General features: G+C 40.1%; 1 long non-coding RNA gene and 1 pseudogene across 1 annotated transcript in view; one reads left to right on the top strand and one right to left on the bottom strand.

The window, feature by feature from the left end:
• The window catches only part of LOC134370861 (uncharacterized), a 129,250-nt gene that overhangs the window by 52,295 nt on the left and 49,327 nt on the right, over window positions 1-27,628 (bottom strand). The gene's annotated exons all lie outside the window — the stretch shown is intronic.
• Window positions 19,152-20,440, top strand: LOC134388486 (tissue alpha-L-fucosidase-like; annotated as a pseudogene).

Below are 27,628 nucleotides of genomic sequence, written 5' to 3'. Positions count from 1 at the left end.
TCATTCATTCTCTCTCTTGTTCTCTTTCTTCTTTTACTCTACTTCTCTTCTTTTTCGTCATCACACTATGTCATGTTATTCTCAAAAGGTCAATTTTGTCCTCTTCTGATTTCCTCACTTATTCCGCAGTAGCAATATTTATCAATGGATAAAGGACAAACTACCTCTCTGCTCAATTCAAGGTCATTGTGGCAACTTTAGATATCTGAGAATGTACCAAAAGGATGAAAAAATGTGTAAATCATTTAATGAGTGAATAAAGCCATTGGAAAAGTGATAAGGGCTTATGACTTGGAAAGAAGGGCCATATTTTCTGAACAAAAAGTCAGCTCTTAGAATAGACAAGATTGGCTGGGTTTTGTTGTGATAATAAACAACCTCTTGAGGTCAGTGGCTTTATCCAACAAGTTTATTTCTTGCTGATGCTACATGTCCAACATGGGCCTGTGGAGGACCTGGCTCCACCAAGTCATTCAGGAATCCAGGATGTTGGGCAATCTGTCTTCTGAATATATGCTTCTAAGATCACTTCTGCAGGGAAGGAGAGAGCTGGAGGGTCTTTCACTGACAATCAAATTCCTTGGTCTGGAAGTGACACATTCCAGAGCAAATTCCTTGCTCTGTTCCTAACAACAGACAATCACATGTACTATCCAACTGCAAAGCTGTCAAGCAGTGCACCCTCTATATGCATACTCTTTATGGGAGTAGAGGGTGTCTGACTCTGTGACATTAGCAGTGTCCTCCACAACACTCAGGATGATTGAGTTTGAAATGGGGACTATGGAAAAATTCCAAATGTCTGGCTGCCATGCTTCCAGGACAAATAGCTACTCCAGTTGCTATTTCCTAGGTGCCTCTCTTTGGCTACACAAACCCCTCACAACCTCAGGGCAATCTCTTCTATGGATTCTTGTTTGTGAAAGCAGCATTTTAAATAAACTCATGAATGTCCTTTTATCCAATAATATGTCAATCTTAAATTATTGAGATAATTCATCCCTGAGGTTGATATACTCCTCTTAATTTACTCCTTTAGTTAAGGGAGGTGTGGGGTTAGTGAGTCTTGGGCCATTAGGAAGTGTAAGTCTTCTGGGGCAAGACCGGGTGGCCATCCCTCACCTGTGACAGTGTAGTGGAGTGAGGCTGCTGGTAAGCCAGGGTGTCAAGGGTGACGGGATAGCTCCATCTATTGTGGCCACCAACCTGAATACATAATCAGTGCATCACCTGCCTTGGACACATTCTTTCAAAGTGAAATTAACTTTATGGGGTGTGCAACTGTAAAATCTTCCTGGATGGTTTTACATAATATCCCAGGAGTTTTTGGACAAGTGACTTCTGGACAGCTATAAGCTAGTTAGCATACACTTCTGTACTTCCTGGAACTCCACAGATCAAGGTCATCAGGGCCATCCATCCAAGAGTGTGCACATGCTCGTGACTGATCCCTTGATGGGGCCCAGTCTAAAAGAAGAGAAACCTGACAAAACCAGCCTGACACTGTGAGTGTTAAGAACTAAGACTCCAAATCCAGGCTGACTCTGGGTTTGCATCTTGGGTGTTTACTTATGAGCTTGTGTGACCTTGGGCAATTACATAATGTCTTTAAGCTTTAATTTCACGTAAGATGAGGATTAAAACAGTACTTGTCTCATATCCTTGTGAGAATTACATTAGGTGATGATACTTAGCATAGTGTCTGGCTCAGACTACTATTAGTGGCTGTTATTATTAATATCATTCAGGGTAGCAAGCACCTGCTGAGTGTGTACCACAAGCAACACACTATGCTAGACACAGCAAGGTATACTTGAGTGAATAGATCAGTGTTTCCACCTTCGGGGATTTGCAAACATATCTGGGGGTGGGGTGAGAATTGGGAGATATAAGAGCAGAATGAAGAGAGAAGGAGCAGGTTAGAAGATACAAGATAACTAAAATAAAAATAAATAACATTTAATTGTGGGCTTACTCTGTAATAGGCACTTTGCATAGACAGATATTTTCATAACTTATCTCATTTGCTGTTCACACAACCCCATGGGTAGGCGTTATTAGTATTTTCATGTTACATTTGAAGAAAATAGGCTTCGAAAGATCAGTTAACCTGTAGTGACCAGCACATGGAGCTGGGGCAGTGGAGGGAGGGTCGGCCGTGTGGTCCAGCTTGACTGGAGAACTGGAAAAGACTGACTGAGTGGTTCGTCTTGTACCAGGTGCTCCAGGGAAGCCCTGTTCATCAGCACAGGTGACCATTGCCCATGCACAGTCCAAGGCTGACTCTAATTTTGGCCACACAATCCTTAATGGTGTGCTGTTTGACCAAGAAACAGGAGACTGCCTCAAGGCAGTCACCATATCTTTGAGAAACTGAAGACTAAAACACATATTCAGGATGTGCTGAAGCAGAGCTTTGAATCATGCAGCAAATACAGGACATGCCAGGAAGTGGCATCCAGTGGCAAACCAGCCCGACATGGGGGCCGATGGCAAAAACGTCATGCTGATCCAAGGTTGACCACTAGATGAAGCCCTGCCGGGCAAGGTGACACACTTGAGAATAGCGGCTGGAACCCAAACCAACCTCCCCAGCCAGCCCTCCGTCTCCACAGCATAGAGAAGATTTTAGGATATGTGTTAGTCTTTCCAAAACTACACAGCCAAGACCATCATAAATACTATTGTTTTAACCCTCCCTTCCCCTAATCCCCACTAATATCCTTTACTATGAGTTCAGAGCTAAAATATAAAAGTTGGAAAGTGTAAGGAACCTTGGAAACTTCCAGGTTCTTCTAGACTTTTGCTTCATTAACACTTTGGGGAAAAAGGCAATCTCCATGCAAAATCTCCATAAAAATAAATTTGTGGGCTTATCTGAAATTAGCACCTCGAAAATTCTTGCTCCGACTACTGGTTTAGTTCACCTCCTTGTGTTTTGACCTTATACTTGGTATGCCCCTCTAATCACATAAGAAAAGAATTGAAGCATTTCTGGACTGTAGACCAACCTTAATATTATTTGAAAATAGGAGTTAGGCTTAGGGTTTAGGTTTTTAGGTTTTTTTTTGTTTGTTTTATTTGTGTATGATTTAGTGTTCTCTTGCACTAGACACTAAAATGCATTGTTTAATTATCTGAGCTCAACACACCATTTTATAATTCATTAGTCAGTTGCTCTTTGCAAAAGCTTATTTCTTATGAAACAAAAGTGGGAATCATGCAACTGGACTATTTATCTCTCTTTAGGGGTTGGGGGTTAATATCTGATAGCTCATAACATCTTTATTATAATGCATTTATAATGATTTACTGGAATCATTCTATGGCTAAGTATCTAATGTCAAAGCTGGGATCTGGCATGAAATAAAATGCTGTATCCTTGGGTAGCTCTAGGGAGAAAAAGGCCTCAGCCAATATTTTCTGTGTAATTCTACAAACTGTAATAAGGGTAGGGGTAATTGCCTTAATGTCAATTAAGCTATTAATAATGCCCATCTTGTCATTCCTTAATATAGCAGTGTCTCAACCATACATTACTGTCCCCTGTTAAGGCTGCATAGAAATGAGATCACAGCCTCTGTGGATCAGGAAGTTTGTCTAGCAGCCAGTCTTATCTCTTTTATGTAAGAGAAAGATTGGGGGTTTATTTATTTTAGATGAAAAGTTTCTACTTAGACACATACATGTATTTGTGAGGGGAAGCTTTGGCTATATTTGTGGGCAGGGCGAATCCAGCCTTTAAAACTGTTCCCTGTTCCTGGTCTGCTCCTAGATGACTAGAAAGGTGCTCCTTGTCAGGACTGGTGTTCAGGGTCCAGGACCTGGCTGATGGGCCAACAGTCTAGTAACAATCGTACAGGCATTCCAGAGTCAGGGAATGCTCATCCTAGCTTCACATGGTGCTGTGCTGTGCACACGTTATTCCCAGGACACAAGTTCCTCAAGGACAGACAGACAACAGGGTAAAGAAAATGAGGCTGAGACACCATCACAGAGTAAAGAGGCCAGTGGTTCATCAGCAAACTCAGCAGACAAGGTCAAGGACAAAGGCATATTTGGAATAGTGAACAGGAGGAATAAGCTGTAGGATGTTGGCAAATGTGGAGAATGTGGCCAGCTCTCCCTAATCAGCTCTAAATCAGGACAGCTCAGCCCGCAGTGAAGAAACAAGACATGGCCCTTCTTTAGCTGGCACTGACAGTTCTCCTGGGCTAAGGTTCTGCACAGCCACTTCCTTCTGCCCCCCCCCCCCCGCCCAGTTGACTGTCTTGGTAAAGTGAACTTCTACTTGATGATATTTAGAGCTCATTAATTTGTCCCAAGGAAGCTTATTGTATGGCAGTTTAATGACAGAAAACTGTTTTAATGCACATGGACATGTAATCCCACTAAGCCACTCTGAGGGTATAAATTTAAAACAATTGCTAGGAACTGACAACAGAGTTTAATAAGATGAAGGACCAGTTCATAGATTCTGGTAGGCCCAGGGGATCCTGCTTGGACACCCAATCCTGGAGGGTTTAGTGCAGCCATCGGTTACCATGGCAATTAAAGGGAAGCGGGGAGCTTTGGTGAGCTCCTCTCAGGTGGTGGGAATCTGAGCTCTGGGGTGGTGTGGGGAGTGCAGGGAGGAAATGAAGGGCGAGTGGGTGTCTTCCGCTCATTATTCCTCAGGGCACAAGGTTGGGGAAGATATGACTGAGACCCAGAGCAGCTTTCTGTCCTGGCTTATTATAAAAGCCTGATCCAGGCAAATCTCCACAGCAAGAGCACGAAGAGCATGAAACCTTGCCTGGGACCTCACTTCCCCCAGCAGGTGAAGGGGGAAAACTTCTCCTAAGTGGGCGAGTGCAAGTGAGACGAGAGCGGGAATTGTTTGTGAATATTTGCTAAATTATAATGCTGTTGGGCACTACATCATTCTCCAGAGAGCCCTGAATAAGGTTATTATGGGTGAAGTCATATTTGTAATAAAGTTGGCTGTAACTCTGGGTCATAAATCACAGGTTCTGGTACTAAAAAAATTACCAAACATGCCTCTGTTACCACATACTGTCCTTCTTTTAAATACTTTGATTTTACTACAAATCTCCCATTGACTGAGATGGGGGAAATGCACACAATGAGCAAATGATTCCTTCCATCCCTGCAGCAGCCCTGCCAGCATCTGGTCCTCCTGGAATGATTTCCTGAGGTGTGATGTTATTTATGGCATGCTTTCTCTATCAAAAAGGCAAACAGCATCCCAAGTGACCCCAGAGCATTTGCATCATTGCTTCTCTTGCTAATTGATTCATCCCCTGGCAGGGCCTGAGACATGGGCTGTTAGCTGGACACTCTCCCAGCTGCAGATACTGTGGATGAAGGTGCATAATAAGCAAAGATGTTAATAAAATTGTTAAATGTCAAAACTGCAAAACTCACACCCATTCAGAGTCCATCAGCTCTTCTGGAATGATTGTGTAAAACACCGTCTCCTCCCCTCATTCTTTTCTCAGTCTACCCTTCCTAACTTTTGTCAAGTAAGGAGATAAAGAACAACAGTTAAGAACACTGATTGTTTAATTTCTTTCATCACTTCTTCCTTTCAAATGAGTCTGACACAGAATGAAAAGGAATGTTATCATATGAAGTGCATTTCAGATGTAATAAAGCAGAAAGAAGAGGGTGGCCTCGATGGCAGTTGTAAGAGGGACGGAGTGTGGATCTCTATAGCTCAGTGGCTGCAAAGCAGAAAATGAAGATTGTAAAAACGTCACATAAAGAAAAAATGCACAGTGGATTCGTTTTGCGATGCCCATAATTCAGTAATGCCTTTAAGTAGCTAGAAGAAATATAATAAATGTTTTTCCACAACATTGATCATACTGTATCAGAGGAAATATTAGTGTGCAGGGAGCCATGATTATACTGGTAGTAATTCTCGGTGCAGAAAACTAGTAGAAGATGGGACCCTTTATAGGCTGAACTTTTATTGGCTGCAGTTATTTACCTTTAAGAATACGCCTAATACATTGTCCTATAGCTAAATATTTTTGTGAAAATTCAAACCAGCGCTGTCAGTAAATCAGAAAACCTGCCACCATTTTATAGGATTTATATATATTTTTTCCTGCAGATGCTCTCATATGTTCCAGAATACAAAAACCAGCCAATTGACCATGTAAAAATTCTAGAAGGCCTGTAAAACAGATTCTTCTTCTGTATTCTGAATCTGGATAGGAGCAGACAGGTTTATAGTGTGTGATTTCATTCAAATGCCACCTGTATATATAACATCTCTCTAAAGAAATTAAATGGATTATTAGATTATATACTGTAGTAAAACTATACCTGGATCTATAGGCCAGGAGAGAATATGCATGTTGTGTAACTGCTTTCTTTTTTGTGTGTGTGTGTGTGTGTGTGTCCTGAAACATAGAAGAAAGCTTTGCAAGGAAGAATTTTTCTTTAGGGAGGAAAGACAGGAGCTGATTGTTCCTGGCAGCCTCTTGCTCCTCAGACTGGCAGGAGCTGGTAATGCGGTGGTCTTGGAGTGTTGGTGCAGGAGGTCCCTTCATGCTAAGAGATGGTTCTACCTTCACTCTCCATGGGCTCCAGCTCGGCCTCAGAAATCATCCAGTCAGGGCTTCCGGTTGCACGAGATAAGAGCTAGCCCAGCCAGACTCTTGCAGAATTAAAAGGAGTGGTGAGACCTGGGCATGCTAATCCTCCATATATTCCCGATAAAGTCCTGCTATGAAAATAACTAAGAGAAGCGAGAAGCCAGAGGAATCTCTGAGTAAGACACTCCGAGAGCAGTGCTGGGAGGGCAGCATTCTTTGACTCCAGAATTTGGAGAATCCAGCTAGCAGTTCAAAGCCCTGGTAAAAGCAGACCAACCTGGTTCAAGGATGCAGGTTCACTTGCTCTGTCTCAGTGCACCTCTCCCCTAACTCTTGCTGACCCAAATGGGAATCATTTCCCTGAGTGGAAGGAGGCCACCCCTTTCTCTTTGTCCTGGGCTCTTTGCTTCACACAAATCACAGGTTTCACTAACACGTGCTCCCTCAACCCAACACATTTTCCGTGATGTTCTTCTCCACTTGGGCACAATGGGGTATAGTAGCTAAAGGGCATTTGGGTTTTTTTAATGGAGTTATATCTCAACGTTAGTACTTTCTGTTGGAGTTGGGTAGATGTTTTGTTTCTTTATTTTTTTTGGTTTTTTCTCCTCTATCCAGGAGAAAGTGAAAGAGAGCATCTCTAAGTTCTTCCCATCTTGAGAACTTTTTAAAGAGGCAGATGATTGAGGAGAAAACTCTTCCAACATCTAGAGTCTAAGACCGAGTAACAGCTTGCCACAGATGACAGTCGACCTGAAAGAGTGGCACCTGGGAAGTTCATAAGCAGCCACCTGTGTGTTCAGCATCGACATGGACATAAATAACTTATATGCAATAGATGTCACCAGCTTCTGTTAGAGTGCCTCCCAGCTTGGGGGGGGGGGAAGGCTTTTTAAGCATCTGCTTACAAGTGGCACTATTCTAGGTACTGTGTAGCAATAGCAGCTGTTGTCAAATTTTTTTTTCCATGAAAAAAACATTTTTTTATTTTTTTGGTCTTAGTTAATTTCCAGGTAGTTGAAGAAGTACAATTTAAGAAAAAAGATTTTTTTGGAGGCTAATAACCCTTTAAATTCCCTCTTAGGTGCATTGCCACATTGATGGCCCTATCATCAAGACTTGACAGAGGTCAGTAAAAGGCCCTGCTCTTTCTTCTCTCTCCTGACCTCCTCTTCCTCCCCATTCTCCCTTCCTCTCTCTCTCTTTCCCTCCCTTCATCCTTCCCTCATTTCCTTCTTTTCTTCCTCCCTCTTTCTTTTTTCTTTCCTTCCTTCCTTTTTTCCTTTTTTTCATTTCTTCTCTCTTTTCTCTCCTCTATTTTCTTTTCCCTTTCTTCTCTTTCCTCTTCTTTCTCTTCATCTTCAATGACTTGAAAAGATTTTAATGAACTTAGTGCATTTCTACAACAATGAAAGTGTTCAGGGCCTCAAATGCCTTCTCTCAAGTATTTCACAGTGGAGTAAAGTACAGCTTCCATTTTTGCTACGTGTGCAGTACACACACCATTTCATTTATGCTTATAAAAATACCTAGGTGCATCTAGGATGGTCAGAGAAACCCTTGGAGAGTAGACCTAATACAATTTTAGTAAGAAGGGCTGGCTGGTTAGCTCAGTTGGTTAGAGCGCAACCTTATAACACCAAGGTCATGGGTTTGGATTCCCATACTGGTCAGCTACCAAAAAAAAAAAAAAAAAAAAAAAAAGAAGAAGAAAAAGAAAGAAAGAAAGAAAAAGAAAACAGCAATAGCAGAAAAACAATTTGGGTAACTACTCAGTAAACAGAGGGCATTTTGCTGTATTTGGCATACAGCCTGAATTATTGACTTACATGTTGACCAGATAAAGAACATAGGCGACACTAGATGATACAGAACATTTGACTATAATACAAGACTTATTTTATATTTTAAAAATGAGATACACTTGCAGTTATTTCTATAACCGCTGGATGTCACTATTGCATATGTCTGGCAGTAAAAATTTCCGTCTAGAGAGAATCTGAAAGTGTTATTATTGTAAGAGGTGTCAGTTACCTCTTTGGCGCTCTACCTTTTGATTGAGCCCATGCTATCATGCTAAGCTATCATGCTATCTTCCCCATTCAGTCAGCCCAATTCTCAATTATGTTACTCTACTGGGAATTCTTCTAATTTACGCACGATGAGATTCCCCAAGCAATTATTTTCTTCACTATATTTAAAAGGAGTGTGGTACTTTTATAATAGTCCCCAACATTGTATATTAATTATAACTAGCACATCCTGGATACCAAATGGGGTTCAGTGAAAATATAATCAAAAAATACCCTGGATTTATAAAGTGCCCCCCCCAATTGCTTACAACAATTTCATATCTATTTGCTCATCTGTCTTCCCAGCATCCCTAGGGGGTACCTGCTTTAATGCTTTTATGAGTCAAAGTTGACCCATCAAATAAACTGAATGAAGTAATTATTTGCACTGGCATCCCAAGAGTAAAGCAAAAGCAAACATTGAAAGTGTGTTCCAGACAACTAATTCCATTTTGCAAAAGTTACTAGTTGAAATTTTGGTAATTCTGGGTACTTTCAATTACATAAAAAATTCCTTAACTCTGGACCCTTTAACTCCTCTTTTAAAAATTTATTTAAAAAATTTTGGCCATCTTATGCAGCTAACATTATACAGAAATTAGATCTGGAGATTGATCCAAACCTGAAAAAAGCCTGGTCCAGATCAAGTGCTCACTGGAGCAGGACCAGTGAAAAGCAACGGGCAAACCAATTAAAACAGAAGTTAGCTTTCTCTATGGTTAGAAACAACCATGAGCTTCAATAGAGCTGTCCAGTTTAGTCCCTTTTTACTAAAACCTCGGAGTTGTTTTTGTTAACTTCCTCATGTGCCCTTGCACTGGAGAAGCCAGAGCTGTTCTTGAAGGGCTATCGGCCTAGATTTTAGGGGAGTGGGAGGGGAGATGCTCTCTATTCTAATGAATTATCAGAGAGCTGTTTCGCCTGCCATCTATGAGATGCTTTGATCCAAAATCTCAGTCATTGTTTCCACATTTAGAGGCTGGAATGGACATCAAAGATGTGGGTGTATGGAATTTACTGAATGCCAAAGAAGTACAATAACATACAGAGGATATAAGCAAATCCCAGTGGCAGATTTGCTGCCAATTCTTGCACATAATAGAGGCCCTAAAGTGACAGTGTATCTTTGACAAATGCATAATGATATCAATGCCAAGGGAAGGAACTTGCATGCTGAAAAGTGAATACAAGAGTTGGGAACAATTCAGTGGACTTACACATTTCCTCAGTGTGTTTTCATACAGCAAGAAAAGCAGATGACACAAGAGCATTAGGTAATCATTGGACAGAGCTGCAAACTCACCAGCAGTTTTAAACCAACCTGGCTCTTCCAGGACTCAGCTCTAAGGAAGAGGATAAAATGTGATTAGAAATCATTCATCTTCTGGAAGAAAAAAAAAAAAAAAAAAAAAAAGGAAGAAGTAGAATGAAAATAGCTCTCTTGCTCTGTCTGAGATAGTTCCAGATTTTAAAGCCCATATGTTGTTTGCTGTAACTTCTTCGCCTCCCAGGGCCAATGCATTCCAAATGCTCCAGCTAGTGCAATGCACTGAGTAGGCTAGGAAGTTAGGGCTCATTTATATCCATAGTCTTTGTTCAAATATGGATTAATTTTGGTTAATTTCAGTGGGTGCACATAAAGTAAAATGCACAGAACTGAAACCACTGAAATCAGGCCATCGTGTGATCATCTAAAAATCTATTTTCAAGCTCTTTTAAGTTTTATTTTTGAAATAAAAACAATAAAATGACTGTAAAAAGTTTCCAGAACCATTGACATTATGAGCAATTGCTAACCAAGGCTATTCCCAGAATGATCTAACAAATTTGGATATAATTCTAGAAAAGTTAACTGCCCTGCAGTGCCAGCTATAAATATTTCATTCAGAAGGTGATAGGATAAGGGTCCGTGTAATGTAGCTCTTGTCTCCAAGACAGGGTATCCATGCATCATGCATATCCATGTGCTACCCTCAAGCTTCAGTCCTTACACTATGGAGATGAGTGTGTAAGGCCTTCTGTAGGCTGCTTTAAAAAACCAGATGGGGTGCAGGTGTTTAGAGGAAGGACTCTCAAAAATGCCACAGTACATGGAAACAGCCTACAGGTTTCATGAGCACAGTCTGGTACTGAATCAGATATAAGCAAGATCAAGATGTGCGTGTTTATTTGGAACCCTACTCGGTTGAGCAAGAAAGTGTGCCAGCTGCAAATAAAGCCAGCATTTTTGCCCTTGGCTTTAGAACAGATTTGCTTATATACACCAAAATCATTTCCAACACAGCCTCCAGAGTTCTTCAGGGCTTCTGAAATTTCTTCTATGGCTTGCACTGCATAACAAAGGAACTCTTGGAAGAATCCTGCTCTGTTTATCGCGCATGTTAAGTAAATGCAATGATTTTCATTACTTCAAACTCTGTAAGGAAATGACTGAGTGCCCAGCAACTTTAGAAAATGGACAAATGAGCATTCAACTGGCTGGATGAACTATGGCTTTCTGGCATTAAAAGTGTAGTATTTACGAGTTAATTTAATCATAGAAGAAAATGTCGAGTAGGTGACTGAGTGAAATGATGACTGTGTATTATGTTTTTGCCATGCAGCTGGATAAACATATTCAATGACAGACCTTGGCAAGAACTGCAAAGATGCTCTTGACAATGGCATGAATAAATATTAGGTGCTGTCTAAATTTCACTGCATTTGAGGTCTTGAGCAAAGCCAGGTGAGTTTCAGCAGGAAAACACAGAAGAAACCATGTTTGCACATTGGGATTATGTAAACACTGGAGTCTTCTTTTGCGGCCCAGGAATTTCTCTACTGTTCATTTTCATCTTCATCACTGAGAGATCTTCTAACTCATTATCTTTGTCTGCACTTCCAGCAGTGCATTTTAGTGTAACATCCAGGTTTTAGGAAGCTCATGGTAAATTTTTCAATGACTTGGAGAGAAAAGAAATACTTTTTCCAGGCTACAGAGAATTAATAAAAAAGATTGTCTTCTGTAGTGATCCGCCCAATCTATGTAAAACAGTAAATTAAAAAATTCCTGTAGATTGCTTCTTGAATTTCTTCAGAATACATGATTTCTGATTTCAAGATGGACCATAAGAGAAAACGATATTTTTGAAGAGATTCTGAAGAGTGGAGATTCAACAATATTAATAGCCACTTAATGAAGAAGTGTCCAAGGCAAAAAGAATCAGTGTGCAAGAGTACCATAGACATATGCCATTCGTAGCTTTTTTTCCTCCTCAGAATTGTCATTTTACCAATGAAGAAAATTTCTTACTAGCTCTTTGCTTTTGATTTTTTGGAGTACCTGCACAGTGTCTAGAAAAACAGGAGGAGGAATAACCACTATGGTCTCTGAGCCACACTGGATATGCCACAGGCTTCTGCTAAATCAGTGAGTTTCCTCTATTGTTCTCTATTTTGGGTTGTCTTAGCATTAAAATCTGAGGAGAGGATGTGTTAGAGAGGTTAGCAGAGCGTACTGGGCGTGGGTGTTCCGGATTCTGGTTTCAGTTGTAAGACCTGGGGCAGGTCTCATCGCCTCTCTCAACCTCAGTCTTCAGTCTATAAATTATAGTAACATCTGTTTGCCTATCTTTAAGAGCTGGTTCTGAGAGGAAAACCAGATAATTGACTTAAAGCATTAGTTTCTTTTGTTATTAAACTACAATGCATTTAATTTAAACTGCTTTGTTCCAGAAAAAGATTTCAGTTGCACTTAGGGAAGTTAACATGAAAATGTAAGCTATTACTATGACTATTACTAATACCACCCAATACAGACAGTCCCTAACTTAGGATGGTTCGATTTAAGAATTTTTCGACTTTACGATGGTGCATTTGGTAGAAACCATACTTTGCTTTTTGAATTTTGATCTTTTCCTGGGCCAGCGATACGTGGTGAAATACTTTCTTGTGATGCTGGGTGGCGGCTGCAGCTCGCAGTGAGCCATGTGGTCATGAGGAGAACAAGTGATTCTGCACAGTGTACTGCATTGCCAGGTGACTTTGCCCAACCGTAGACTAGTGTAAGTGTTCTGAGCACGTTTACGGTAAGCTGGGTTATGATATTTGGTAGGCTAGGTGTATTAAATGCATTTTGACTTAGGATATTTTCAGCTTACAATGGGTTTATCAGGAGGTGACTCCATCATAAGTTGAGGAGCATCTCAAGTTTAATTAAATAAACATGGTGACCCACAAGTTTAATTTTCCCTTACTTTCTTCGAAGAAACCTCTCAGAATCTTTATTTTTAAAAGGAAGTCTAGCTCATCTTCCAACTCTTCAGTCTTCTTGGTATCCTTCTTCACTGGGTTCATGTCTGAAGTGCTTGAACCAGGCAGTGTTGGGCCCATTTTTAGGAGCAAACATTATCTGTGAGCCACATGGTGCCTATGGGTGGAGGATGAAGATGGCGCCTGCGGGAAGTAGGGGAGGTGTAACCCAAGATAGCTCCAAAAGGGTTTTATTGGTCCTCCAGTATTTCCGCACTCGTGAACCCTGCGTGATCGCTATGCTCAACATGTTAGTACAAAATGCATGCCCGCGAGATCCTTTAATTGATTGGTTAGTTCATGGAAAGCCCCTACTTGCTTGCTTATATAAATTGCAGTGTAATGGCAATAAAGTGGAACTGCCCTGACAGAACCCCTGCTGCGCCTGAGTGTCTCTTTCAGGGGGCTGGGTTGGCGGGCAGCAGGCTCACTTTTCCCTGAGATCCCTCGGTCCCAACACCGGGGGTCATCCTGTCGGCTCCTTCTCCTTCTGGGTCTGCGGGAGGACCCCAGGTGCGCCCCCGCAAGGCAGCAGGGGTGTTTGGAGGTAAAATTGCCGTGGCTTGATGGATTGGCTGGGAAAATAAGAGAGACGAGGTATCAAAGATGACTCCCAGATTTCTTATACAGAAAATGGGAGAAGGAAAAGATTCAAAGGAATAATCAGGAATTCTGTTTTGGATAAATTGAATTCAAGATGACTGTGAAACTGCCCAAAGATTTTTATTTTGGATATTTCGAAGTCATTTCAAAGAAAAGACCATAAAGGCAGCTATAATGGCAAAAGAGCATAGGGCTGGAAGGCAAAGTACTTCAGTTAATGTCCTGACTGCTCTGACAGGGCGTGACCTCGAGCAGGGACTTAGTTCTCCTGAGTCTTGGTTTTCTCATCAGTAAAATAGAGATTTTTTTAAAAAAAAATTATACATACATGTGGGATACAAGGTTGATTTTCAATAATTGTGTAGAATGTGTAGTGGTTAGATCAGTATAATTAGCTTATTCATCATGACAATACACAATCATTCTTCGTGTCTGTTGACCAGTTCCTCATTAGCCCCCCTCCCCAGCCCTCCCCTCCCCTTTTCCACCTCTAGTTTTCTAAAAGTTCAATGTATTACTGTGATTGTTGTGTCTTTCTTTCTTTCTCTCTGTCTCTCTTTATTCTTCATTTGTTTATTTATGGATTTAGCTTCCAGTTATGAGTGAGAACATGTGGTATTTTTCTTTTTGTATATGGGTTGTTTCACTTAGGATAATTTTCTCCAGGCTCATCCATGTTGTTGCAAATGGTAGAATTTCATTCCTTTTTATGGCTGAGTAGTATTCCATTGTGTATACATACCACAATTTCCTTATCCAGTCATCCACTGATGGACATTTAGGTTGGTTCCATTGCTTAGCTATTGTAAATAGAGCTGCAATAAACATGGGAGTGACTTCAACCTGATGTTTTCCAATCCTCTGGATGTATCCACAGGAATGGGATTGCTGGATCATACAGAAGTTCTCTCTGTAGTTGTTTAAGGACCCTCCATACTGTTCTCCATAATGGCTGTACCAATTTACAGTCCCACGAACATAGCAGGAGGGTTCCTCTCTCTTCACATCCTTGCCAGCATTTGTTATTCTCTGTTTTTTTTATAATAGCCAGTCTGATTGGGGTGAGGTGATATCTCAAAGCAGTACTGATTTTTACTTCCCTGATGATTAGTGATGTTGAGCATTTTTTCATGTACCTGTTTGCCATTTGTACGTCTTCCTTTGAGAAATGTCTATTCAGCTCCTTTGCTCATTTTTTAATTGGATTATTTGGTTTTTTGCTGTAAAGTTGTCTGAGCCCTTTGCTTATTCTGGATATTAATCCCTTGTCAGGTGCATATTTTGCAAATATTTTCTCCCATTCTGTAGGATGTCTTTTCATTCTATTGATTGTTTCCTTTGCTGTCAGAAGCTTTTTAGTTTGATATAATCCTATTTATTTTTTCTTTCGTTGCCTGTGCTTTTGGGGTGTTATTCATAAAGCCATTGCCCAGTCCTAAGTCCTGGATCATTTCCCCTATATTTTCTTCTAGGAGTTTCAAAGTTTCAGGCCTTATATAAAGGTCTCTAATCCATTTCACTTCTGAAAACATTAAAGAAGACACTAAGAGATGGAAAGACATTCCTTGTTCGTGAATTGAAAGAATCAATGTAGTAAAAATATCCATACTACCCAAAGCCATCTACAGATTGAAAGCAATTCCCATCAAAGTACCAATACATTCTTCACAGAAATAGAAAAAGCAATCCTAACATTCATATGGAACAACAAAAGACCGCAAATAGCCAAAGCAATCCTGAGCAAAAAAAGTAAAACTGTAGGCATTACACTTCCTGACTTCAAACTATATTACAAGTCTGTAGTAACAAAAACAGCATGACACCGGCATAAAAAGGTAGATCAATGGAACAGAATAGAAAACTCAGAAATCAATCTACATATTTACAGCCAACTGATCTTTGACAAAGGCACCAAGAACATATATTGGGGAAAAGACTGCCTCTTCAATAAATGGTGCTGGGAAAACTGGATATCCATTTGTAGAAGAAAGAAACTTGATCCATACCTTTCACCATATACCAAAATAGAGATATTAATATCTATCTCATCACCTTTTTGGCAAGATAAAATAACAATTTTTAAAGGCATTTTAGAAAAAAAGCTACTCTACTTTTTGTTGTAACAGAGACATAAGAAATAAGACAAAGAAACAAATTGGGCCCTGTTTCTCTTCTAGTCCCAGTTTCTTTGGGAGCATGGTGCAGACATGGCCAAGTCCAAAAACCACACCATGAGCAACTGATCCTGAAAATGGAACAGAATCACAAAAAGAAACTCCTATCCAAAGATATAAATCTCCTGAGGAATGTGGGCTTTGTTAAGAAACACAAGAAGAAGGGGCTGAAGAAGATTTGGGTCAGCAATGCCAAGCCCAAGATCCCAAAGGGTGTCAGCCACAAACTCAATCAGCTTGCCTACATCGCCCCTCTGAGCTCAGGAAGTGTGTTCGTGCCCACATTGCCAAGGGTCTCAGTCTCTGCTGGCCGAAGTCCAAGGCCAAAGTTCAACCCAAGGCCCAGGCTGCAGCTCTAGCTCAGGCCCCCAAGGGTGACCGGCCCCCCATGAATGTTCCAGAACCTTGGCCTCTGTCTGCCAATGTGAGGGCGGGAGGACTGGTATGACCCCTGCACTGCTGTCTGCATGGGGCTGGTGCCCTCCTGTGCTTTTTGTACAAATACGACTGAGGCAGGAAAAGAAAGAAACAAATTGAGACTTTCCTTCTTGGAAATATCCCTGCTAAGTCACAGATGTCCTTCTCTTCTTGGCTTTTCAGTAGCTCACCTTGTGTCTTTGGCTGACTTGCCTTGGCCTCCCCATCCTTATGTGACTCTCCACCTTCAGGTGGAGGCCTACAACCATGACCTCATCTGGAAGTGTACGCGGAGTTAATGTCGAGCAGGATTCATCATTAATTAAGGTGAAGCTCCTGGGATATTATGGACTTCCAGTGGCTATTGATTGATTGGGATTCAGCAAAACCAGTTTACTACCAGGTTTTAAAATTGTGGGAAGGAGAAGAAATTTTACTCAGTTGGGAGAAAACATTTTCCTCACAGTTCACATGGGTTTGGAACCACTTACTACCCCACAGAGTCGAGCACCAGCTTGTCCACAGAACCTGAGGAAGGCGAAAGCCACAGAAAGATGACATGGGAGCTGGTTCTGCCACCACCATTCATTTCTCCACAGTGAACGCTTTAATCCTTCCCTACAAAGATGTACTGAAAATCTGTTGTGATTAACTCTTTATATTATTTATTTATTTTTTTCGACAACCCCAAAGCCAAGCAGGGAATCTGGCTGCCAACAGCAGTGGGGGAAGCTCTGGTTATTGCTGAGATTACCGGGAATGGGGGTGCAGAAAGCAGCTCACCTTACACAGTATCTAAGAAGGCTCATCCTTAGAGGAATAGGGCCAATAGACTCTGTCTGTTGACTTTATAAAACTCAGACATTTATTAAACCCCAGTGTTGGGGCAAGGAGCACAGAAATATCTGCAATGCTCTTCAGTCTTATAGCCTGTTTGGGGGGAATAAACTAGTAGTTAAAAGACTTGGTCTTAGAGAGTGTCTCTATGCTGTGATGCACGTTTTATTTTGTTGTCTTTGCTTATAAATTTTTTGACTCTATTTCATGCCAGAGAATTTCCAAATGCAACAGTAACAAAAAGTGAAAACATAAGTCATCTCCATATTTTTCAAAATTCTATTCTATTTCTAACAATTGTTCCAATTATGCTCTATGACCAACACCAGAACACAAAACTCTGATTTCCTGGGTATTAAATTTCTATTCTTTAATCCGTGTCTCTAGTGTATTTGGCATAATGTCTTGAAATACCCTAATAAGGGGTCAGTCGTTAGTAAATTTTCAGGGTTATACAAGACATCACTGTAAACAGACTTGATGCTCTTCTTCCCTGTTTATAAGTGTGGATTAGAATATATGTCACTTCAGAGAGAGAACGGAAGAGCTACTTTGTGTATGTAAAGCATTTAGAACAGTATCTGGATTATAGGAAGTCCTATACAAGTCTTACCTGCTGCTGCTGCTGCTGCTGCTGCTTAAACTACGAAGACTACTACTACTACTAAAGCCTAAGGGTTATGCTGGGACTAGGGGTCAGCAGGGCTGGTTTCATTAGATTCTCTAACCCCTGGCATCGACCTAACACATGCACAGTGGATTAGATATTTGCTTTCCACCTTTGAGTGATCCTTTGGGAAGGCCACCTTTGTGGGTCCACATTGTTGCCATGGGCTGCCCCTTTGGAACTATCCTAGTGTTAAGGTGAAGTTCTGGGATGCAGCTTGCACAGGGGCTGTCTGTGCTGAAGGATCAGTTCTTTTTTATTTCCAATCTGTCACAGACTGATGTTTAGTAAAGTACAATAAAAGTAAAATAAAGTAAAATTTAAAAAATCAATACATATAAAATTTAAGTCCTTTTTAAAAAAAATTTTAAGATTCAACAAACATAAACTTGTGCTGCCAAATGGCTCTCAACAGCTCTAAATGCTTCCTCTCAATTCTGTACACATCTCTGAACAATAACCAACAGATGACAGACTAAGGGCCTCACTTTCAGCAGTCATGTCATAAAAGGACAGTGAGGAACCCACAAGGCTTGTCATTTTCATACTGTTTTCCTTCCATAGATCTCAAAGTGTGCTCTTCAAAGCAGGAGATGCTATGGTTCAGCAGGCCTCAGTCCCAGATTGATGTGGTCAAACCCCTGGTGTGTGTCTGGTGCACAGGAGGTGACTCAGAGAGGCCACCAGGGAAAGCTACTTTCTGCTCTGGCTGCTGGCCATTCTCACAGACGGGAATTTACACACAGCTAAGCGGTAGGCTTTTTAGTGCAGATGCACAGGTGTGGAAACAGTTTGTGATAGGCATGTTTATGGCAAATAAACACGTTGTATGATATACTGTAATCAACTATATAAACAACTTTAAAATTGTCTATACTTCATATTTCCAGCATTTGGTTTTGTTAATCATATGTCTTCCTGACAGCAATTAAATAACCTTGAGAGAAAATGTACACCTGCTGTCTCCCCTGGGGAAACTACATCTCTTTTGTGAATGACATAAGTTCTCCATAAAACATAACTGAAGATAGGAGAATTGAATTTGGAGATATGTCTCCTTTCTCTCTTGTTTTATCTCTAGTTGAACTGGAGTGCACAGTTTAATATAGCTAATCTTTTTCTGGATCCCTATTCTGAGATTTTATTTAGACTAAAATATTTCCCTGAGGGGCAGTTTTGAGACAATGGATAATAAATGAGGTTGTGACTAGTCTCACATAGTGAGGAAGTTACGACATCCACTCAACGTGGCCTGGATCTTTACCCTCCTCAACTTCTTCACCCCAGCGCTGTCCATTCTTTCCAATTTCCACAGCAGATCCCATCTACTTCCCTGAACGCCATGCTGCTCCTGCTTTCCTTAAACCAAACCAAACATAACAAAGCCATTTGTTTGCATGAATCAGGATCCAAACACAGTCGATTCATTCGGATTGGTTAATTAAAAGTTTCCATTAATTGGCAGATCTCCAGGGCTCTTGAGATGAAGATCGTGGGTGATGTCCCCCGAGCTGCCACCGCAGCTGCTGATACTCATGGGCAGGTGCACTCCAGACTGGAATGGCCGAACATGGACTCATGCTGCTGTGGCACTGGTTTGACGAGGGCAAGTTTGGGGTGTTAGTGCACTGCGGCGTGCCTTGGTGCCAGCCTGGGCAGTGAGTGGTTCTGGTGGCACTGGAAGGGCAAAGGGCAATGTCAACACCCGTGCTTCATGTGCCACAATTACCCACGCTGTGGCTTCAGCTAAGCAGACTTGGGGCGACAGTCCACTGCATGCCTCTTCTACCCAAATGAGTGGGACAACCTCTTCTAGGCAAGTTCGTTGTCCTGATAAAGCATCACGAAGGCTCCACAAACTGGCCAAGTCCTGTGTCTTGGAACTCTGCAGACCTGGGGCCCCCTCGATTTGCTTGGTGAGCTGGGAACAGCAATTGGGAAGCCATCACTCCCTATCAGGATGGTCCCATCTACTCTACAAAGTAGGTAAGAAAAATCGCTTCAAAACACAGCATTTTGTCAATGTGCAAGTAATGCTGGAGCTACATGACCTTGTTAACAGGTACAAACCTGATCTGATTTGGTCTGACGGAGAGTAGGAACGTCCTGATACTTCCTGGAACAGTACAAATTTCTTTCTTGGCTCTACAATGATAGCCCTGTCAAGGACAAGGTGGTAGTAAATGACCAGCAGTTCAGAAATGCTCCTGCCATCATGGAGGATCCTACAACTGTCAAGTTAAATTTAAGCCTGAGAGGTTGCCAGACCACTGGTGGGAGTATACACCACCCTGGGGCTATGGTGGCAGCAAGTTGATGTCTGACTTTGCAAGTGTGTCTGAAGTCACTTCGGAACTGGTTCAGACAGTAACTTTGGGAGGCAGCTAACTTTTCAACAGTGGACCAGCTAAAGATGGATTGACTGTTCCCATCTTCCGAGAAAGACTTCTTGCTGTTGAGAAGTGGCTGAGCACCAGCGGGGAGGCCGTCTGTACCTCTAAACCATGGAGGGCGCAATCAGAAAAAACACCGCATTTGTGTGGTATACTCAAAAGGACCAGCTGCTTATGCCATTTTCCTGCACCAGCCAGAAAATGGAGTCTTAAACTTTGAATCTCCCATAACTACAAAGGAATCAGTGCTGGGAATCCAAGAAGATCTGAACTGGCCCACAGGTCTGGATAAAGATCTCCTCATTTCTCTGCCCAGTTACCACCCTCTGCTCTCCCACTTGAGTTTGCTTGGACTATAAAGCTGGCAGGAGTGGAGTGATCATTGGAGCTCCACAGGAAAGGGACACTGTCTGCTGTTTGCTGCTGTGATTTGCCTCCTATAGTTACAACATTGTAAAAAACTAACCTCTCTTCCTCACCCAGATATGGCTTTTCCAACACTTTTTAATCAAAGGAACTGAGTACTTCACGATGATTCTCAATGGACCGAGGGTCTACCCTCCATTGCTTGCATCTCTCTCTCTGGCCGGCAAAAGAAGAGACTGAACAGTTAAGCTCCAAGTTCATTCATTCTTAACTTTGGAAATGATCTGAAATGGAGACTTCCCTCCATTATCTGTCTTTGATAACTTACTTGCTTACTCAGTGATTTTAGATAAAGAATCAGCCAAGTCACCCTGTTGTTTATGGGAGGAGGTCTGGCAAACACAACTGCACTATTTATTTTGCATTAGTTATCATCAGCACCATGTCCCCCTACTCCCAAAGTACAGGAGAGCCTGGGGAAGAAGGAAAAGGCTTGTTAGGCTCCTAATGATCAACTTCAGAAGTCTCCAAAGCAAACTAAGAGCTCTGAGATCCATCCAATTATTGACAGTGATACTATTAAGAAAGTGAATGTGATATTGCCCTGCCTTTTAAAATATAATCAAATAAATGTTTGCATGCCAAAAAAATTTGTAGGTTTCCCCAACATATCCATTCCCCACTCCCTGCCCCCCAACCTCTCAATTTGTTTTTTTGTTATTGTTGAAGAATTGGCTGTCCTGGAGTTTCCCCAGTTTAGCTTTTTCTGATTGTGTCCCTGTGATGTTGTTTAAAATGTTTCTCTGTCATTGTAAGCTGTAAACTGGTAGTTAGACTCAGAGACTTGACCAGATTCAGGTTCAATTGTTTTGTCAAGAATATTTCATACGTTCTGTCCCGCACTTTCGTTAGCAGGTACATGATGTCTGATTCTTTCTCTTTGGTCATATTAGCAGCCATTGGTGATCATTGTCTAGAGCCAGTAATTAGAAGGTTGCAAACTAGCGATATCCCAATTCTATCATTTCTCATTAATTTGTTAACTGGAAAAAGTCTATAAAGAGAAACTTCCCCTTGACTTTTTGGTTACTCTGAGGCCAGTTTTTTATCACAGTGAATTTGTTCCCTAGCATCCTTTAAAGGTGATTAGTAAGTTTTTTTGTATTAAACTGAACTTATGGATTTAAATATACTTGATATGTTTCCATTCATTTCATTTATCATCCTACTAGTACTCAAATTATTCCATCTTTGGCCAGTTAGATCCTCTTTTAGTTGCTACCAACATCCTTTGGACAGAACCCTAGCAGTTTTTCATAACTTCCATGGACAAGATATTCCAGACTCATTTAATAAACTTCCTGCCTCAGACCTGGAATCAGCTCTCTTTCCAGAGGCCTGTTCCTTTTGGTGGGAAATAGTGTATAGAAACACAATTAAGGTTCCAGGAATGTTCATTGCTATTAGGTTGACCATTGTTTCTTGGACAGACCTACCAAATGTATACTTTTTAAACATAAAATGCATTATGAATTAGTATTGCTACCTTAGGTTTATTTTAAGAACTACAGAATTGTTACCTTCTTGATCTTACAGCTGTATCTGCTCTCACCAAAGCTGAAAATTCCAGTTCTCAGTTACACCAATATAATACACATTTTTGCTTTATTCCACACTACACACACAACAGTGTCAGAATACCAATACCAACACTACCATAACAGCATGATTACTGAATCAGTAGATACAACAAAACCAGTTAGAAGATAAACTGGAATAAAAAACCACATGTCTAAATAGCTCACTGTAAATTTAACAAGAAATGTTCAAAATCAATTTAAAAAATTATAACTACTCATGAAGATATGAAATTAGACTTAAACAATTGGAAAGGTAAATCATGTTCACAGAAAAACTCAGCATCATAAAGATCTTAGTTATTTCTGTGTTTATTTAAACATTGAATGCAATCTCAGTAAAAATGTCATCAGGTTTTTTTCCTAGAGCTAGTCAAATTGATTATATAGGGTGTTTGGAAGAATAAACATACAAAAATGGCCAGGAAATCCCTCTAAAAGAAGAACAATGATATAATATTAAAACATATTATAAACCTCTAAAATTAAAACAGTTTGGTGTTTGTGGATGAGTAAACAGACTAATGGAAAAAAAAAGAAAATTCAGTAGACCTAATTGCATATGAAGATTTAATATATGATAAAAGTAGCATCCCTAGTTAGAAAGGAAAAAAACAGACTTTTAATAAGTGGTGCTATGATAGTTGGATAGCCATATACAAAGATATATAATTAAAGCTATTCCTTGTACTGTATACCTGGACAAATTCTAAATGAATGAGAAACTTATGTGTAAAGCCTAAAACATATAAAATACTAGGAGAACAAACACCCTGAGTGAATTACTCTATAACCTGGAATGGGGACAACACTGTAAATTATACCTTAAAATCCAAAAGTAAAAGTAAAGAACTGACACTTATTATAGGCATTCCTCATTCTATTGTGCTGTGCAGATAACATGTTTTTATTGTTCTCCCGATTAAGGTTTGTGGCAACCCTGCATTGAACAAGTCTATTGGCACCATTTTTCAACATCACTCCATGTCTCTGTGTCACATCTTGGTAATTCTCACAATATTTCAAATTTTTTCATTATTATTATACCTGTTGTAGTGATCCATGGTGATCTTTGATATTACTGTTGAAATTGTTTGGGGCACCACATATAAGATGGCAAACTTAATGGACAGATGTTGTATGTGTTCTGGCTGCTCCACCGATCAGGCTCTCCTAGGGCCTATCTATTCCCTGAGACACAACGATATTTAAATTAGGTCAATTAATCACTCTACAATGGATTTTAAATATTCAAATAAAGGAAAGAATCACACATCTCTCGCTTTAAAGAAAAAGCTAGAAATGATTAAGCTTGGTGAGGAAGGCACGTCAAAAGCTGATACAAAAGCTAGGCTTCTTTTGCCAAACAGCTAAGTGTGAATGTGAAGGAAAAATTCTTGAAGGAAATTAAAAGTGCTGCTTTAGTGAGCACATGAATGATAAAAAAGTGAAACAGGCTTATTGCTGATATGGAGAAAGTTTTAGTGGTCTGGATGGATCAAACCAGCCACAACATTCCTTTAAACCAAAGCCTAGTCCTGAAGGCTGAGAGAGGTGAGGAAGCTGCAGAAGAAGAGTTTGAGGCCAGCAGAGGTTGGTTCCTGAGGCTTAAGGAAAGAAGCCGTCTCTATAGCATAAAAGTGCCAGGAGAAGCAGTAAGTGCTGATGTAGAAGCTGCAGCAAGTGATCCAGAAGATCTAGCCGGGTGCTACACCAAACAGATTTTCAATGTAGATTAAACAGGCTTATATTGGAAGAAGAAGTCAACTAGGACTTTCATAGCTAGAGAGGAGAAGTCAATGCCTGGTGGCTTCAAAGCTTCAAAGGACAGGCTGACTCTCTTGTTAGGGGCTAATGCAGCTGGTGACTTTAAGTTTAAGCCAATGCTCACTTATCGTTCTGATAGAGATGTACCAGGAGATTAATGTCTTCATGACTGCTAACACAACATCCATTCTACAGCCCATGGATCAAGAAGTCATTTTGACTTTCAAGTCTCATTATTTAAGAAATACATTTTGTAAGGCTACAGCTGCCATAGATAGTGATTCCTCTGATGGATCTGGGTGAAGTAAATTGGAAACCTTCTGGAAAGGATTCATCATTCTAGATGCCATTAAGAACATTCATGTTTCATGAGAGGAGGTAAAAATATCAACAAACCAGGCATTGAAAGGGCCAAGACTTCAGTGGAGGAAGTAACTGCAGATGTGATGGAAATAACAAAAGAATTAGAAGTGGAGCCTGAAGATGTGACTGAATTTCTGCAGTCTCATGATAAAACTTTAATGAATGAGGAATTGCTTCTTATGGATAAGCAAAGAAAGTGGTTTCTCAAGATGGAATTTACTCTTGATGAAGCTGCTGTGAACATTGTAGAAATGACAACAAAGGATTTAGAATTTTACATAAACTTAGTTGATAAAGCAGCAGCATCTTTTGAAAGGATCGATTCTAATTTTGAAAGAAGTTCTACTATGGGTAAAATACTATCAAAAGCATCACATGCTATGAGAGAAATCTTTTGTGAAAGGAAGACTCAATCAATGTGGGAAAATTCATTGTTGTCTTATTTTAAGAAATTGCCACAGCCACCGCAACCTTCACTGAAGATGAAGATGATCATTAGCATTTTTTTTTTAGCAATAAAGTAGTTTTAAATTAAGGTATGTACATTGCCTGGTTTTTTTTCCCCCAGACATAATGGTATTGAACACTTAATAGACTATAGTACAGTGCAAACATAACTTTTTTATGCACTAGGAAACAAAGAAAAAATGTGTGAGACTTGCCCACTTTATTGTGATACTCACTTTATTTCAGTGATCTGAAACTGAACCCGCAATATCTCGGAGGTATGCCTGTACATAAAAACAAATGCTTTACATTTAATCCACGTGAGTTACACCAAGCCCATTTTGCAGATGATTAAACTGAGACTCAGAGAAATTAAGTACTTTGCCCAAGTTTACATAGTTAGCAAGTGGCAGAGTTGGGATTTGAACATGCAGCAATTGCAATCAATTCATTTCATGCTGAGCCACCTAGACTTCTTTTCGCCCTAAGCACATAGAGAAAAATCAGAAAACAAATATTTTCCAGACCCCAGACACAACTGTGGAATAAAATCCTATTAATACTGCTAGACCAGTTCCCATTGTTTGGTATAGACTTAATGTGGAATTGCAGAAGAGCTTTACAAGGCACAGAACTCTGGGGAGGATGATTGCTATATTTTGAGGATGAAACTGAAATTTAGTATAACACAACATGGAAGTTTATACCTCTTAATTTTTATTCTCTTGGTCAGAAACTCTTTGTGGTATCACTGTGGCACTCTCATCTAATTTTTCCTCATATGTCTATATGATGAAACACCATATCAACCCTAAGAATCCAGTTTTAAATATACAAAGATTGAAAGAATCTTCAGATCTTTTACTTTATTATCAGCAAAGATAGCGGCTTGGCTAAGTCATTTTAATAGGAACAGTTCAACTTGTTGTTGCATTCATAAAGGCAGAAGGTGCCAACTGATTGAAGGCTTCATTCACTTCTCAGCTAGTGTTTGGGGTTTTCATAAACTAAGCAATTACCTACAATCTTTTCTTCCTGTCCTTGCTGTCATGTAATTTGTTCACATTTTAATTCTTTATTTCCTTGCAAGGCATCTCATGCCTAGCCAACACATTTCTCTTTCTGTTTTTTTAAAAAAAACTTTGAAAGCCAATTTTGCTTTCTCTCTGTTAGGGGCATGGTTAATTATTGGCTTGTGAGAGCAATGCAGTCCATTCATTAATTTCACAGAGATTTATTAAGCACCTACTAATGAGCCAGGCATTGTTTGCAGTGTTACAGATGCAGGGAGGGTCAGGTAGACAAGTTTTTACTCTTGAGGATCTTACGTTCTATAGAAGACAGAGGAAAGACAATGAACGAACACCAAGCCAGATAATGTCACAGAGTGATTCCTTCAGTGAATAAAAACATTAAACACAGTGTTGTGATAGGGAACTTCCTTATCTGGAATGACCAGAGAAGTCTCTGCCTAAGATTTGAGCTACATGAAGCCCCACGGGGAGTGATGTTCAGACAGAAGGAACGTGCAAAGGCCCTGGGGCATGAATGTATTCAACGTGTAAGAAGAAGAGAAAGAGATCATATAGCTGGAGGGAAGTGATATGGAAATATAAATTACCTCCAGTTATTTGAGGATTTGCTTGTTTGTTAGTTTATTCATTTATATTTTACTCTGTTCCAAAAAGAATCTGAAAGAGCTCTTCAAATGTTGCTGTTCCTTAGAGTTCCTATAGATTTGAGTAAAATAAAAGTGAGTTCTCTAGAAGGTAAAGTCCAACAAATAAATCTGAAACAGGGCATTAAGACTGTCAATGCAGGTTGCTTACTTTTTTTTTTCTTAAGTTTTACACACATTGAAATACCATTTAAGAAATTATTTTTAAAGAAAATTGTTGCACTGAATTTAATTTCAAATCAACAAACCCATTACATGCTCTAATTAATCATGGCATATGCTATTTACCAAACTCCTGTTAAAAACAAACTTCTTTTGTACACATTACAAAGAAATGTTACATAAAATTAAGTACCAAGTAATGACTTTAATTTTTGGTTAGTTAATAATACACAGATGATCACGTGGCTGTAAAGGAAGCCACTTGGGACATGACCAGCTATGCTGGCACAGAGAAATTGGAACAGGGAGACTGTGAGACACTTGTGCTCAGCACTGGGTGGGGAATAAAGACAGATCAAGAGTCAGTGGACATTGGATGCTTTGGCTTCCAGTAGTAGGCAGAAGCCTGAAGAAGATCTTTGGCCAGAGAAGTCTGAATGACTTTTAGATTTCTTAAATGATTTGTAAGTTATTTTTTACTTCTTGCCCAGGAAATAGGTTTTACAAAACTTAATAGAATTTTTATTTAACATGAGATTTACTGAATGACCTTGACTCAGAAGTTTTACTTTTCAGCTTTGAGAGAAGCTATACTTGTCCCAAGTTCTATGAGCCACTGTACAAAGCTAATTTCTTGGCACTTAATGATCCTAATCTAAGACACTTAGACTTTACATTTTTGGAAAAGAAAGTAAAATAAAGCAAAGCCTTAATATTTGAAGGAAACCAATGTTACTTCTCTCGGAAAGTCTTCAGGCTGCACAACAATTATGTAAACAGACACACAAAAATTAAAATTCTTTATCTCCTATTGTAGCAAAGGGGTTGGAAAATCAGTGATCCAGTGGATTTGTGATTAAATTTGTGAAAATGGTTTACCTTTCTCTAACAGAGCAACTTTTCTGATATTTTCTCAATTTTACTTGCTCTCATCTAAAAGCCAGGATGGAGTGGGGAAGGGGGTTAACACGATGAAAGATTCCTAGTGCCCAGCCTCAAGAAAGGGTTTCAGTGTCCTGAGAGGTAGGCTCCTAAAGGTCATTAGGGCTCCCACCAACTCATAGTGTGACCCTGATTTGTCATTTCGTGTGTCCATGAACCTCCTTTGCTTTGCACATGAAGTAACTATCAAAGAACTGTATACTTC

The sequence above is a fragment of the Cynocephalus volans genome, chromosome 1, assembly GCF_027409185.1.
Source record: "Cynocephalus volans isolate mCynVol1 chromosome 1, mCynVol1.pri, whole genome shotgun sequence".
NCBI classification, from domain to species: domain Eukaryota; kingdom Metazoa; phylum Chordata; class Mammalia; order Dermoptera; family Cynocephalidae; genus Cynocephalus; species Cynocephalus volans.
Note: the sequence above shows the minus strand (reverse complement) of the source record. Positions and strands in the feature narration are given on the sequence as shown.